General features: G+C 41.1%; 1 pseudogene; it reads right to left on the bottom strand.

Annotated features, from left to right (window-relative positions):
* Window positions 1–15875: 15875 nt before the first annotated feature.
* On the bottom strand, window positions 15876–17149 carry LOC148022396 (pyrophosphate-energized vacuolar membrane proton pump 1 pseudogene; annotated as a pseudogene).
* Between the last annotated feature and the right edge of the window lie 442 nt (window positions 17150–17591).

The following is a 17591-nucleotide window of genomic DNA, read 5'->3' as shown; positions in this document are numbered from 1 at the left end:
AGCATTTCATTGGTTGATCTTTTAATTGGTCTATATCTCAACTGGAATCTATTTTGATCATACAAGTAACGTCCTGAGCCCTCACCCTCCAAAGTGGCTATTGCTTTGTCTTTACGACAAAATGATTGACCACGGTGATCTTTGAAAGATCCAATCTTGCACTGAGCTGGATGGTCTCCAGTTACCATCATTAGCATAGCACATGCAATGAATCTTCGACTAAGAGAATTTTCATGCTCAACAATCTGTGTGACTGGATAATTGAAGTCTACTTCAAATCCATCAACAAATAGACTTTCTATTTCATCTATCAATGGCTGCATGAATATGTGAAAGAGTTTACTAGAGCTTCCAATAACTTTTTTGCAACTGAATGGAATAAATAAAACTGGTATAACTCCAATAAAGGAGCTCTTTCCAACCTTGAGAATTTTGATTTCAACAACTCCACAATTCTTCTAGGTTGTCTTTGAGGCTTGGAATCCATCCCAATGTAATAACAAGGTGAAATTACGTGGATCACCCTATTTATCACAAAACACACCACATTTTAGTAACCTATATCAAATTTCATTTATATTAATTAAAAAGATGAGCATGATAATAAAATGTACCTTACAAATCCTTTTGTACCCATGTATGTGAGTTCGACATGATTTGCAAATAAACTTGTAGGCACTCTCAATATCATCCCATGAATGATCAAGCAATGGTGACCTTTGGGTAGAAGGCCAAGCTGTATAGACTTTTTTGCAATGCATGTTATTACATATCAATGGAAGCTCAACGTATGATTCAGGATTCCAAAAATCATTTACACTTTTACATTTTGTACCATCCCAAAACTCATTTATTGTAGAATCACAGAGTGTATTCTCCTGTATTAACCATTTGTTTTTATTTCTCCACATTTCCAACAATTCATGGCATAGAGTTCTACTTCTAGTTAGTAGACGCAATTGTTATCTAATGGAGACATAGTCAAAAGAGAGCATATCTTTTCTCGGTAGAGAACACTTGGAACACTTTTCACAACATTGCGAACACTCACGCTTTAACTTCTTCCTTCCTCCTTTTCTAGTGTTACACAAGCATTCAATTGTGTCTCTAATGTAGTTATCCTCCTTGCTTGCCTGATAAAGCAATGGTGCATGAATAGATCTCTCACTTCCTTGGCATACCCTGTAACGTTGGGAGTTAACCATAACTAGCCGTGTGAACATGATACCAAGTTTCTCCCAACCAGTAGGAATATTAATACCATTCAAGTCTCCATCCCATGTGTTAGGCATTTGCACTAGTAGTTTGGCCAAGCTTGGCATATATATATTGTCCATATGTGCTTGGGGGGGATTAGAACTGACCATATCACCAAAAAGAATTTTAAGCATTTTATCTTGAAAATCAATTGAAGCTTGATGCTCATCCCAAAGCGCTTGCAATTGAATTTTTCTTTGAACGATTTTGTCAAATAAAGATGGTTCAACATCATCCATATCGAACGCTTCATGTTGTGGTTCCACCTCTTTATCCTCCCTTTCATCTAAATTGTCAATCTCATCTGATGTGTCATTATGGACCTCATCTCCCATGTCATTATGCTCTAGTAGAATGTCATCTTGTGGTAGTCCTTGAGAGTCATGTAAACCAAGATTAGTCATGAGACTCTTAAATCTTTCCTCAATTTTCATGTGTCTTGCATATGTTGAGTGAGGAACCATATGTCCACCTCCACAATATGTTCTGCATGTACACCACAAACGCCTGCGTCTAGGCAAAGAGTGAGATGATGGTTGATCCATAGGAGGGTTATCTTCACTCATAGGAACATCATTGTTAGTAGAATTTTGACCTTCTTGATGAGCCAGAACTAATGAATGTATTATCCCATTCATATCCTTGCGACTGTGTCCATAGTAAGTTTGTCTAGTAACATTCTGATAACCAAGGGTTGAATGTCTACACTTATAATTGCATTGACATCTCCTTAAATTATTCATTATGGCTTCCTGAAACATAGACATAAATAAAAAATAATCAATCTATATATTAAAGTTACATATCAAAGGTGGAAGATTGATATGCTAAAGCATATAGAAAAGTTTATTTATACTTTAGAAAAGATAAATACTTCTCAATAAGTTTATGAACTTAAAGCACATAAGTGTACGAACTGATTCATATATGAAGGCACATTGAATATGTGATTTAGGCTTAATAAAAATAAAGATTCTCAAGAACTATAAGCACTTAGTAGTCCATCACAACAGTTATCCCTTTTGCGTGTGGTTTTACAATCTTCTTTATCCACACTTATGAAATGACATATTCATATTGGACTAGACTAGGAAAACTAGAGATATGGTGAGAAACACAAAGATCATTCCATATGGGGGCCAATTTTACTTAGCACTAGGAAATGTAAAATACTGACAAGCATTGAATTTGAGGACAAGTCAACATTATTTTATGTGATAACTAACCATGAAGACCATGACCATCATCTACAAGTAAAGCACAACTATACCAAACATACAAGTAGGTTGATACATCTCAAAGAGAGTGTATCTCATATTATTAGATGCAAGAAAAGTGGAATTGTTTAGGAAACTCCACCAAATAGAAAACTTGATGAGGAAAACTTGACTTATGATATAGATAAGCAAGGAATGTGAAGAGTTAGTAACCTAGGAGTAGACACCATATGAACAAAAGAAGAGTATCCCATGAAATATTTACATAAAATCAAGAAAGACACAAAGTGGATTGATGAAGGATGCATAAATATAGGTCTCTAACAAGATGGGTATACAAGAAGCTACTAAAATCTCAAGTCTACAATGAAGGAAACCACCAAAAGCCAAATGTAAAGACCCCTATTGAAAAAGAACTTGTGGAAAGAACCACACTAACAATGATACAAGGATTTTTAACAACCCTAGAAAGAGTAAATCTACTTACTCAAGGCAATCTCAAGCATAACTTTATATATGTGACATCATGTTTAATTGGTTCACAATACCTCTTATGCTATTAGGAGCTTCAGGATATGATAGATTCCTCACCCAACACTAAATGACTTGTAAGTGAGATGTGCCTTGTGCTACAGTACTTAAGATAGCTAGGTAGATAGATAGGAAATACATAAATAGAGAAAGAGGCACATGAAGATAGAGAAAATATACATGCATGTGTGAAAGAGACCTCATGTTTGTACTAGCTTGATCAGCAAAAAGACAATAATTTCCTTGCAAAGCATCCCACCAAAAGTTTCATACATTTAAGAGCTTAGAAATTACAATTAGCACTACAACAAAAAGGCCTCATAGACGCACATTTAGACGCGATTTTTGAATATAGAGAAATTCTTACGGGCACGCCTATCTGCCTGTCTATTTGTGCGTCTACCATTTCGTGTCTATAATCGCATGTATCAACGAATTTACATGCACAAATAGATGCGCAATAGACGCACATATACACGCGCATATAGACACGCTGGTAGATGCGCTTTTACAAGTACTGGTAGACGCGAATGGAAAACAAAAAATGTCATTTTTTAAAAAAAATATTTAATTTCTTTTTTAAATTTGAATTATGAAGCGCGCGTATAAGCGCGTGTAGTCTATATTATAGACGCACGTATAAACGTGAATTATCTGCAATTTAGACGCGCGGATAGACGCACAAAACAGAACTAGAAAAAAAAACCAGAGCATGCTCTCTGGTTTTTTTTTTCCTCCTCCCATACATCAGATTGTGTATTTGGGAAAAAGACAATGTATCTTATGGGCACGAGAATTGAAAATAAAAGTCCATGTATTCATTATATATCAAAAGCATTTACAAGGAAAGTTTAAGTGCTTGCGACCTAAAGTGTGGCCGCAAGCAGTAGGCTCAAAGAGATATCATACATATACAAGAAAAGAAGGCCTCATGAGGAGGTATGGTGCTCCTCTACGAATCTGAAGAGGAAACATCTTCGCTAGTACCACCATGGCTATTAGCATCGCTATCCCCCTCTTCACTATGCTCCACATCCGGGTTCGCCTACACACACAAAAGATCAGGGTTGCTTACATAGACAAGGTGGAGAAAAAGTTATAATTAGCTATACTTTTAATATGAACGTAAGAAAAACATACCTCCTCGGGCTATCGAATCCTCATGGCCCGGTTTTATTGGTCCTCAGTAATGAGACCCTCCTCATAAAAGTGAAGCCATGTCGCTGCGCGGTTATGGCCTCGATGGTAACCTACCTCTCTAGGAGTAGGTGTCCTACCAATGATGGTAGTCTGCAAAACATTTAGATATATACAAACAATTATGAGTCACAATATATTAGAATAAAATATATAAAGAATTGAAAGAAATATAAATTTAAAAAAACTAGAAATCAAAATATACTTACAAACTCTACCTCCCACGACTCTCTGCCGCCCAATCCGTAATGCGACGATCCCATTGTTTCCATTTGGATCCGTCGCGCCTCTGCGTGCTTGCGACTCTTCACTTTCTCTGTTGCTTTCTTCTTGGCTTTCTTCCACTCTATGCGGTGGCACATAGGTGGTTGGCTATAGGCTCCATGCCCCTCCTCTACCCTCCGCAGTGAGTCCCTGGCCTGTGTCATGAGGTGGGATCTTTTGTTGTGAAGCATATCCCTCACTTTTGTATATCCCCAATCATCCGAGAATCGTTGACCCTCAGGATTTGGGTACCTCCTATAAATTGCCCTCAATACCTCCTGCCACAAGCCGCTTTTCTGATTTTTGAAGGCAATGAAATAATCTTTATACGTCGCATGCACAATGCTCCTCATGTACGCCATTACATCCCTTCCCTCATCATCATGAAAGATGCCACCAGCATCTGTAACTCTATAGTACTGGCATACAACCTCCTCTACATGATCTACTGGTGAGGGTGATCACTCGCTTCTTCTTTCTCTCCTTGGTAAGTTACCCTCCCTTCATGCTTGCTTGCTTGCTTGCTGCTTCTTCTTGTTCTCCTCTTTCTTGTTCTTTCTTTCTTCCTCTCCTTGGCTTTCCTTTTTTCCTTCTTGTGTGTTTGAAATGAAAGAAGAGTGAGTCATGAGGAGGTGAGTCATGAAGAGACTAGGTGAGGCATGAAGAGACTGCATGTTGACTAAACTCAAGCTTCAGAACCGCAAAAAACGCAGGAAAGAAAAGGCACAGTTTGAAAAGAAATGATTTAAGTATGGTTTGAATTTTGACACGTGCGTCTATTTTTGCGTGTATATGCGCATCTATTGTTCAGATAGACGCAAGTATAGACGCAGAAATAGACGCCAATATAGACGCGTAGGTAAATGCGGATATAGACGCGCATTTGGGATTTATCATAATTTTTTGTTTTTAAGATAAGTTTTGATAATGAATTCTTATCATAAGTTTTAATGTATTTATGATGAGTTTTGTGTATGTAAAATTGAGATCTTATGTAAACATATGAATGACAAATATTTTGATGTTGTCATGAATTAGGTTTAATCATGTCAACATCATCATCACCTAGTGCGGTGCAAGCTGATGAGTCAATGAACACATCCTCAAGTAAGGATGGAACATTGTGTCTTCATAATCGAGATGCATGGCTACGACGAAAAATTAAATGCATGTGTGATCGTTGTCAAGGGTGTATTTTTCGAGCACATCGAATTGCAATGTCACACCTCAGCTTGTATGGAGAATGGGACCGAGAAAAATCACCGGTATTCATTATTTTTCTTTACCACTAAGATTGCATGTCTATGTTACGGGAATTATATATCAACGTACATGAAACTCCCTTTTGTGGTTGAGCAGGATGCGGTGCCACATCCTCAGATGCTCCCTCCCGGGCATCGAGAGGCTGCAAAACGTCGACGAGAGGAGGCAGAGTCTTCAAAAAGAGTAAAGATTGACGACCATGATAGTAGCCCTCATGAAATGCCCCATCAAGTCGTAGAGGATGAGATTTTGGACAACATGGTACACCATCTATTTTCACAACCGGTTCAGGGAGAAGGTCACTCTATGAAGCCAGATGATCCACTATATGTAGCATCATCTACTCCATTGTATGAAGGTTGTACGTACTCCGTTCTTCGTGCGTCCCTCGAGATACTTAACTTGCAAACAATTTATAGATGGAGTAATGTCAGTTTGGATGCGTTATTGAAGTAGGTATCAATTCAGTTTGGCTTATGAATCATAATATTAATTGTTCTATTTTGAAATCAGACAGAAATATATGTTGTGGTTTTTTAACTCACTTTTAAAAATTTATGTATGTTATTATCACAAATGCTTCCAAAAGGAAACAAATTTCCAACTAAGAGAGAGCAAGCAAGACATTACTTGACATCTCTGGGAGGTCTCGATTATATCAAGATCCATGAATGTGTCAATGATTGTGTCTTATTTCGTGGGATTCATGAGTTTGCACGAGAGTGTCCTGTTTGTGGCGAATCAAGATACGAAGTGGAGATGAAGTCAATGGATGTGCCTCGTAAGGTTTTGCGACATTTTTTTATTGTTCCACGTATAAAACTTATGTTCAAGTGTAAGTCTATTGGAAAGCTCATGTCATGGCATGCTAGTCATCATTCAAGTGATGGAAAATGGAGGATCCCTGCAGACACACCGGCATGGCAACATATAGATAATTTGTGGCCCGTTTTCAAAGAAGAGCCAAGAAATTTGAGATTTGATTTAGGTATGGATGGAATCAATCCATTTGGCATCAAAAGCACATCATACAGTGTATGGCTAGTGGTATTGGTGAACTATAATATTCCTCCATCCATGGCAATTAAAAAGGGACATGTAATGTTGTCCCTTCTGATTCCTGGAAAGCACAAGGTAAAAAACATGGATATTTACTTAGAGCCTTTGATTGAAGAGTTAGAAATGTTATGGGAAGGTATTGAGGTGCAAGATACAAGTGCATCTGCATCCTCTAGAGATTTCATATTGAAGGCCATGTTGTTGTGGACCATGCACGACTTTCCAAGATACGGAGAGTGTTCAGGTACATGTATATAACTCTATATTTGAAATTCAAGACTTGAATCAATTGCATTTTATTAATTCACTTGTTTTTTCAGGTTTAACCATGTCATGATATCATGCATGTCCTATTTGCGGTCCCTCTCTAGTTTCCTCTAGGCCGGCACGTTTAAAGAAGGTTATCTACGACAATCATCATCGATTTCTTCCTATTGACCATCCCAAATATGTTCTCCCTACTAATGGAATGACTCCACAATCTCTAACCATTCGAGATTGGAAGGAGAGATGGATTAATGCCGACAGCCACCCTCCACTCGGCATGAGTCGGTAAGAAGTGCATTTCTCTCAATTGACTTTAAAGTATTTAGCATGATGAATTGTTTACATAATATATTGTTTGTTTGTTAGGTTCTCTATATTTTTTCGTCTTCCGTACTGGACTGAACTCAAGATCAATCACCTGTTGGACCCCATGCACATATTCAAAAATGTTGTATCTACATTATGGGATCACTTGATAGGGGCTCGTGATTCATCCAATATAAGGGAGGATTTACGTAACATTGGTCGCATGAAACGAGCCTGGCCACGCATTGGAACCAGAGGAAATATTAAGCTACCCCATGCACCTTGGATGTTGTCAAAGAACGAGGAAAAAATAGTGAAGGAACAAATATATAGCTTTCGAACGCCCACAGGATGTATGAGATGTCTCAAGGGAGCCTTCATAAAGAAAAAGAAAATAGGTGTGGAGCAACTATCTGGTTTGAAGTCCCACAATTGGTACAAAATGATTCATGTAAGGGTATCTCTAACCATGAATATAGTAATTAGTGGAGTAACTATGTGTAAACTTTGGGGTATGATGACTTTTTCCTCAACTAATCATTTGATCTATGAATATTAATTCAGTTCGTACTTCCTACTAGCATATCCCATTGTGTATCCAAAGATGTACGTGATATCATTTACAAGATGGGAGAGCTTGTGAGGTGTGTATACATTGTATTTTTTCATTATATATCTTTGAATTTCTACACAAAAATAAACAAGCACATCATACATCTTGACAGATACGTGAGCTCGAAGGAAATTAATCCAAACACATTGCAAGATGCTCGAGTATTATCTATTGAGGTGGTTTTTTTGGTGGAGGAAAATTTTCCTCGATCCATTTTAACTACTCAATTACATTTACTCGTACATTTGATCGATGAGATTGCACTTTGTGTGGCAGTTCATGTAAGGTGGATGTTTTTTCTTGAGCGCTTCATGAAAACCTTGAAAGATTTTGTGAGCCAAAAAGCACGGCCTGAGGAAAGCATGGCTGAGGGTTGGTTAGTGAATCATCCCTTGTTTATATCTCTGAATATCTTGCTGAAGTGAATCCCTCTCAACCACGACTATGGAAAGATGATGCTCCATGATTCTGTTCTTGTACATGTTCATAGGTTACAGACCGCGGCGGAAGTGTGGACGAAGCTTGCGTCTTTGTATCAGCACAAGACATTTTCCCACAAGATTTCCTTGAAGAAGAAGTTGCGGATGCTCAGTCTTGATGATTCTCCTTCCATGAAGGAGCACATCACGAAGATGGAGGATATGCGAGGCGAGTTAGCCTGTCTTGGTCGTTTGATATCGTCTGAGGATATGGCGATGATTCTATTGACTCAGCTGCCATCACCCCGTTATGATGTCTTCTATACCAGCCTCATCACTTTGAGGACCCGTGAGACACTCCTATGGGAGGAGCTTTCCCCGCTTGTCTTGGAGCATGACGAGCGACTCAAAGAGGTGGGAGCCAATGGCTCTGTTGAGATATCGAGCTCCACTCGTGATACGCCAGGGTGACCGTTGTGTATTTATGTCACCGACTTGTCAGTTGCAGATGCGGTTGGTACACCGCCCCTGAATAATAGCTACATGATAGCTATCCTTATCTACTCTAGTTCGTGGCTCAGTTAGTATGCCACCTTAGTTAGTTGAGTTTGGTTTGAGACCCATATAGAGGGTTCTTCTATTTCTTTGTACTTGAGTTCTTTTGGCTTACACAACTAAGAAGAGGAAAACTGTTTTCAGCCTCCACCCTTGTGCGTCTTCCCCCATTGTGCAAGCAAGAAAGCTTCAAGCGAGACTCCTTCCTTCTCTCCCACAATCTTGACATGGTATCAGAGCCTTGTTCGTGGTAAGGAGCTCAAGAAAGCAAGCCAAGCTCGCGGTGTTCTGGTAAGAGGAGCAGTGTTGCTTTCATTTTCTATTTTGGGAGTAGATCTCTGCAGGTAGCACAGCCGAAAATTGCAGGAGTGCATTGTCTCAGGTTGAGACGCCCTTCGCGGTGAAGCAAGAGGGCAATATATGTTGCGCGAGAGAGCTTTAGCTCCTGGCGACCCTGTTTTTTTGATTTGAGGCCATTTCGGGGCCTGTTTTGGAGGCGGAAGTTTTCTGCACGCACTCAGGAAAAGGCTCAGTTTTATGATGTTTAGCCACTGTTCTACAGGTCAGTGAAAAGTTACTGTAGAAATTGCATCGTATGCTTGTGCACAGAGACATTGGGAGTTTTAGAATCATCCTTGGTTCCTGTTTATGCAAAATCGTCACTAGGAAGTGACTGTGTGGTCAAATACCACTTTCGCCAGTTTTGCAGATTTGCCCTTGTGAGGGTGAAGCTGAGTTTTTACAGTGACAGAATTTTTTGCAGTCTTCTGTAATGGCATCTGATTCTCTTTCACAGATTGTCACTGAAAAGCTTGACAAGAACAACTTCCAAGCATGGAAGTTTAGAATGACGAATTTCCTTATGGGAAAAGGATATTGGAAATTTGTTGCAGGAAATGAAGAAGAACCAGTTCTTCCTGATGTTCCCAATCAACAGCAAATGCAGGCATTTAAAGCATGGCATGAGAGAGCCAGGAAAGTTATGTATTGGCTGTCTATCAGCATTTCAGACTCTATGATTGTGCATATTCAGGATGCAAGTACGCCAAAGGAGGCATGGGATACTTTGTCAAAAATGTACAGCACAAATACGCAAGCCAGGAAAATGCAGCTCAAGCAAGAGTTGCACAATGTGCAAAGAGAAAATATGAGCATCAAGGACTACCATATGAAGGTGAAGAAGATTGCAGATGCACTTGCTTCCATTGGGTCACCAGTGGAAGATGATGATTTAGTTTCTGTGACCTTGAATGGTCTAGGAAAGGATTATGCACAGTTTCGGACATCCATTTCAGTTCGTGAAAGATTTCTTGATTTTGAGGAGTTGATTGCTCTTCTAATTTCTGAGGAACAGAGAAATGGTGGTGCATCTTCTTCAGGAGGAACTTCAAAAGAAGCTGTCTTCTACTCAAATGCTGGAAGAGGTAGAGGCAGAGGTAGAGGAGGCCGATTTGGAGGCCGTGGTAGAAATCAGAATATGCAGCAAACTCAAGAAAACCAGTCCTATGGAGGAGGACGTGGTAACTCTAGAGGCAGGGGGAGCCAAAGAGGTCGTGGTGGATGGCAAAGAGGTCAAAATGCAAACAATAATGTTGAATGCTACTACTGTGGTAAAATGGGTCATATGGCTAAAGACTGCTATAAAAAGCAGAATGATATCATGAATGGAAAACTGCAACAAGGGAATTATGCATCTTCTAGCAGACAGGGTGATGACAGAAATGAGCATTTGTTCATGGTGCAGCACATGAACAATTCTGTGACAAGTGCAGAAGAAAGCAATGATGTATGGTATGTTGACTCAGGTGCATCAAACCACATGACAGGTCATGCAGAATGGATGGAGGATGCAAGGAAAATGGAAAAACCAGGATTTGTGGAGACTGGTGATGATACTGCACATCCTATTGTGCAGATTGGAAAAATTCCCTTGTCTATGCAGGATGGGAAAAAGAAATACTTGTCTGATGTATTTCATGTCCCGAATATCACCAAGAATCTGGTTTCTGTCGGTCAAATGGTTGAGCAGGGCTTGCAGGTCAGATTTAATCCTCATGGATGCTTTGTTGAGGATATGAAAAATAAAGGTCGCTTGATAGCAAAAGGAAAGAAGAAGGGCAGAATGTTTACGTTGGATGCAGACATGTCTGAATTGAGTGCAGCAATGTTTGCACATGGGACCGGTGTAGTTGCAGATATTGATATCTGGCATAAACGCATTGGTCATGTTAATGTACAGCGACTTAAATCAATGCAGGCCCAAAATATTGTTGCAGGATTGCCAAAATTCAAGGTTGCAGAAATGCATAAGGTATGTGAAGCCTGTCAGTTTGGAAAACAGGCAAGGAAACCATTTCCTAGACATGTTCAAGAGAGTGAGAAGCCATTGGAATTAATCCACTCTGATGTGTGGACTACTAAAGCTGCATCTCTTGGAGGCTGCCATTATTTTGTCAGTTTTATTGATGACTATAGCAGAAAAGTTTGGGTGTATTTTATGAAAAAGAAAAGTGAAGTTTTTGGGCATTTCAAAACTCTTAAAGCTATGGTTGAAAAAGAAACAGGCCTGCAAATAAAATGCCTAAGGTCAGATAGAGGGGGAGAGTACCTCTCAAATGAGTTTGCAAGGTTCCTGCAGGAGCATGGCATAAAGCAGCAATATTCATGCAGTCATACCTCACAACAAAATGGAATTGCAGAAAGGAAAAACAGGCATATTGGAGAGGTATCTCGTGCCATGCTCAATGAAAAAGACCTGCCAGATTTTTATTGGGCTGAAGCAGTTGCTACAACAGTCTATATAATGAACAGGACTCCCACTGCAGCAATACATGGGGTGACTCCAGAGGAGAGGTATACTGGTAGGAAACCAGATATTTCTCATTTGAAAATTTTTGGTTGCATTGCCTATGTACATGTGCCAGATGAGTTGAGATCCAAGTTGGATCCAAAAGCTGAGAAGTGCATCTTTATTGGTTACTCTCTGTAGCAAAAAGGGTATAGATGCTATAACCCTTCTACTCGTAAGTTTACAGTGAGCAGAGATGTTGTGTTTGATGAGATGAGTAGCTGGTATAAACCAGTAAATGTGATTGATGATGTAGATGCACAAAATGGTAATGCTGCACAGAATTCACAGCAGCAGTCACAAAATATTAGTGGACCTGGAGCGTCCTCTAGCAGTGGTTCACATTCTTCGCCATGGACAGGTAGATTGAGATCAGGAGAATCTTCTCAAAGTAATGCAGATAGTGGTATGCAGGTATCACGAAAAGGAAAAGAGAAGGTTGATCAGCCCATCTTTGATGTGAATGCAGGTCACTCTTATGTGGATGGTGAATCCAGTGGCTCAGAACAGAGCATTGATGATGAGTTGGGTATTCCTTCTATTGTTACACCTGGAGTAAGAAAGACCAGGGATGTTTTGAGAGCACCTGGGAGTGAACCCACTTTGCGCAGGTCTACCAGAGTTAGGTATCCTGTGGATAGGCTGAAATATGATGGATTTACAGCCATTCACTATGCATATATGGTCAAGGTGATACAGGAACCAGAACCCACTTCTTTTGAGCAAGCCATGGGAAAAGAAAAATGGGAGAAAGCCATGGATGAAGAAATGGATGCCTTGGAAGCAAATGCTACATGGGAATTGGTACCTTTGCCTAAAGGTAAGAATGCAATTGGCTGTAAGTGGGTTTATAAGGTGAAGCACAATGCAGATGGTTCTGTGAACAGATACAAGGCAAGATTAGTAGTCAAGGGGTATGCACAAACATATGGCATTGACTATGAAGAAACATTCAGTCCGGTTGCAAGGATGGCAACCGTAAGAGCAGTCATTGCTATGGCTGCATCAAAGGGATGGTCTTTACATCAGATGGATGTAAAGAATGCCTTCTTGCATGGTGATTTGCAAGAAGAGGTCTATATGGAGCAGCCACCAGGTTATGTGCATGCTGTTCATCCTGAGTATGTTTGCAGGTTGAAGAAAGCTTTGTATGGCTTGAAGCAAGCACCTAGAGCATGGTCTGACAAGATAGGACAGTATCTTGTCACTATTGGCTTTCAGATTTCCAAGGCAGACTTCTCACTTTATGTGAGAAAAACAGAGAAAGGTATTATGCTGCTTGTCATTTATGTTGATGATTTGATTATGACAGGTGACAGTGATGAAGATATCCTTCATGTGAAAATGCTATTGAAGCAGAAGTTTGAGATGAAGGATTTGGGAGAGCTGCGTTATTTCTTGGGCATTGAGGTGATTAGATCACCAAGTGGGATACAGCTCTTGCAGAGGCAGTATGGATTGGACATGCTGTCCAAATATGGGATGACAGGCTGTAAGCCTATTTCAGTTCCTTTGGAGCAGAATGTGAAGCTGAGCGCAGATGCAGGTGAGCTTCTAGAAGACCCTACTATGTACAGACGCATAGTAGGAAGTTTGATTTATATGACTATTACCAGGCCAGATTTGAGCTATGCTGTTGGATTGGTAAGTCAATTTATGCAAGCTCCAAGGAAATTGCATTTGGATGCGGCTAGACGCATACTCAGGTATGTGAAGTCCACATTGCAGTATGGACTATTTTATGAGACTGGGGTTCAGATACAGTTGCATGGATACACTGATGCTGATTGGGCTGGTAGTATTTCTGATAGACGATCTACCAGTGGATATGTGTTCTCTTTTGGGAGTGCTGCAGTCACTTGGAGCAGCAAGAAACAACCTACAGTTGCCTTGTCGAGCACAGAGGCCGAGTACAGGGGTGCAGCGATGGCTGCATGTGAGGTAGCTTGGTTGCATAAGCTACTTTATGATATGCATCAGCCTACAGATGGGCCAGTTGTCATTTATTGTGACAACATGAGCAGTATACACTTGGCAAATAACCCAGTCTATCATGCGAGAACAAAGCACATTGAGGTGCATTATCACTATGTGCGGGAGAGGGTTTTACTAGGTCTTATTGATCTAGTTTATGTCAGCACAGAGGATCAGGTAGCTAACATATTCACGAAGGCATTGGGCGCAGAGAAGCTGCGCAAGTTCAGAGACCTGCTTGGTGTTCAGGAATTGGGATTGAGCTCGAGGGGGAGTGTTGAGATATCGAGCTCCACTCGTGATACGCCAGGGTGACCGTTGTGTATTTATGTCACCGACTTGTCAGTTGCAGATGCGGTTGGTACACCGCCCCTGAATAATAGCTACATGATAGCTATCCTTATCTACTCTAGTTCGTGGCTCAGTTAGTATGCCACCTTAGTTAGTTGAGTTTGGTTTGAGACCCATATAGAGGGTTCTTCTATTTCTTTGTACTTGAGTTCTTTTGGCTTACACAACTAAGAAGAGGAAAACTGTTTTCAGCCTCCACCCTTGTGTGTCTTCCCCCATTGTGCAAGCAAGAAAGCTTCAAGCGAGACTCCTTCCTTCTCTCCCACAATCTTGACAGGCTCCACCAAGGCATTTACGACCGGCACAGGTGGCGGCAAGAAGAAGAAACAAAAGAAGGAGAAGACCAAGGATAAGAAGGAGGAGGACAAGAAGGATGCGAAGGAGAAGAAGCCCAAGTGTCCCCATTGTGGGAAGGGCACTCATCCCGAGGAGAAGTGTTGGCAGAAGTATCCCCATCTGAAGCCTAAGGAGAAGGACTCGAAGGCGGCCCCAGCCACAACAGAATCTGCGTTTGTGCATGTCTTTGTTGAGGAGGATACAGCCCTAGCTTCTACCACACAGGAGAAGCCTTGGCTCATCGACAGTGGAGCATTTTCACATATGACCTTCTGTCAGGATTGGCTTCAGGATCTTCATTCCAGAGGGGGTACCATCACCATTGGTGACAATTCTACAGTCCCTGTTCGAGGCGTGGGGACCTTACCTATGTTTTCTGACAGGCGGTCTTCCTCCGCTAAAGCTCTCTATGTCCCTGATTTGGGTTTTAATCTATTATCTGTGCATGGCCTTACTCAGCTAGGTACCCGAGTCATTTTTACACAGGATGTAGTCACAGTGGAGGATGCTTCTACAGGTGATGCTCTTTGGACAGGTACACAGGAGGGTGGGCTTTATACGCTCACAGCCTTGGCTGCACGGACTTCCCATGAGCTTGGGCTGCTTTGGCATGCTCAGTATGGTCATTTGATCCTCGATTCTCTTCGCCGGGCTTCTAGGAGGAAGATGGTGGAGGGACTTCCTGATTTCCTTCCTCTTCACACTTTGTGCCCTAGCTGCTTGAGGGGCAAGCAGCACAGGTAGCCACACCCTCAGGTTGCTTCTAGGAGGGCTACTTCTCTGCTTGAGTTGGTTCACACCGACCTTTGCGGACCTATGGGAACGGCCTCCCTTGGGAAGGCCAGGTATTTGATGCTGATTGTGGACGACTTTAGTCGCTATGTGTGGCCTTATTTCTTGGAGTACAAGAGCTAGGCGTACTCCCGTTTCTGTGAGTGGCAGGTGTTTGTGGAGACCCAAACAACTTCCAAGGTTCGTGGCGTTCGAGCTGATCACGGTGGCGAATTCACTTCTCATCTTTTCTTCCAGTTTTGCAGGGATCATGGTATTGGGGTGGAGTATTCCCATCCGAACACACCATCAGAGAATGGTGTGGTGGAGCGTGCGAATCGGACCATGGTGGAGATGGCCCGATCTATGCTGGGAGCATAGGAGTCTTCCTCATTTCCTTAGGAACATCTTTGTACGCTTGGCCTCCAGATCATCACGAAATCGCTCAGACTCTCTCTGCATCTGCAGTTTCATCTCTTCTAATCTGCGAAAGCGCTCCCCCAAAGTGCGGATCACGGAGACCAATCTGAGAAAGTGCTCCCCCAAAGTGCTGTCAACTGGGGGCTGTTGATGCCACAAGCTGGACTTTGAAGAAGTCCTATGGTTGAGGAATCTATCCATCTTGAAAGCCTTCACGGCCTCATAGTCTATACTGCGGCTGCGCTTCTTGTGGAGAGATGTGTAAGAAGTATCATGGTCATCCAGAGACCGGTTGCGATACCAGCATTATCACTTATGGGACCATATGCATCTATGGCTAGACAGGTGGCAATAGTACAAAGCATTCCAAGAGCTGCAACTGTGATCCCGTACATGGCTGCTAGGGTATGGCTGACATAGATGGCAATAGCAATAGCAAATATTGGAACAATTACAGACTTGTAGCCAAGTGCCAAACCAAAGATGACATTGGTAGCAGCTCCTGTCCTGCAAGAATCAGCAACATCCTGGACTGGTCTGTATGTATTGCTGGTGAAATACTCTGTAACGTAGCCAATTACCAACCCTGCCCAAAGCCCTACTCCGACGCAGAAAAATAGTTTTTAGTTTTGAACCATCTTTGCACCACCATTAGGATCATATATGTAAAACGTGGATGGTAGTGCCAGCCAACAAACAAAAGCTGCACCGAATGTCATTAAGATGGTGGATATCAGCAACTGTCTCTTCAGTGTAGATTCAATATCCCTTAGATTTGAGATCTCGAACACATCAGTTGAGAACAAGGTTGTGATGAGGCACACCACAATGCCCATAGAGCTAATGAGTAGAGGGAAGCACAGAGCAGTGAAGTCATGATTTGTGCCAAATGATGACATGGAAGCCACAATAAGAGCTGCGCAAGAAGCTTCAGCAAAGGAGCCAAACAAATCTAAACCCATTCCAGCAATATCTCCCACATTATCACCCATATTATCAACAATGATCATTAGATTTCTCGGATCGTCCTCTGGGATATTCCTTTCTACTTTTCCAACAAGATCTGCTCCAACATCCGCAGGTTGCTGAAGTTTCAAATCAGAGCTCTTTTTTGTAAAAAAATTTGCATGCCTAGGTGTATTCCTTGCTGTAGTACACAGACCTGTTGTAGTACACAGATTCATTAATGTACACATGATCTTAGCTGCTGTTAATTCCAATACAGAACCAGATATCTAGACCTCTGATTCATCTGCTGCTACTATCGACAAGCATTTTGGTTGATGTATACAAAGCCTTTTCTCATATAAATGCTCACAGACCTGCTGTAGTACACAGATTCATTGCTGTACACATGATCTTAGCTGCTGTTAATTCCAATGTAGAGCCAGATATCTAAACCTCTGATTCATCTGCTGCTATCGACAAGGATTTTGGTTGATGTATACAAAGCCTTTGCTCATATCAATGCTCACAGACCTGCTGCAGTACACAGATTCATTGCTGTACACATGATCTTAGCTGCTGTTAATTCCAATGTAGAGCCAGATATCTAGGCCTTTGATTCATCAGCTGCTATCGACAAGGATTTTGGTTGATGTATACAAAGCCTTCGCTCATATAAATCCTCACAGACCTGTTGCAGTACACAGACTCATTGATATACACATTATCTTAGCTGCTGTTAATTCAAATACAACCTACCCTACAATTCAGCACCAATGTTGCACCAACTCTTCTCACCATTGTAGCACCTGTTAGGACAAGAGCAAAAATATTATCCCATGATTAGGATGCACACTTGTAGATGGATATAACCAAAATGGAAAAATTTGTAAATTCATATCAAGATTATGGATTTATAAATTTGAATGAAGCAATCAAGTTATAGTTGGGACATGCTAGGCAATCTTCAATAAGAAGAGAAACGATGAATCCAATCG

The sequence above is a fragment of the Lygodium microphyllum genome, chromosome 17, assembly GCF_053477565.2.
Source record: "Lygodium microphyllum isolate KBCC chromosome 17, Lygodium_microphyllum_v1.1.10, whole genome shotgun sequence".
NCBI lineage: Eukaryota > Viridiplantae > Streptophyta > Polypodiopsida > Schizaeales > Lygodiaceae > Lygodium > Lygodium microphyllum.
Note: the sequence above shows the minus strand (reverse complement) of the source record. Positions and strands in the feature narration are given on the sequence as shown.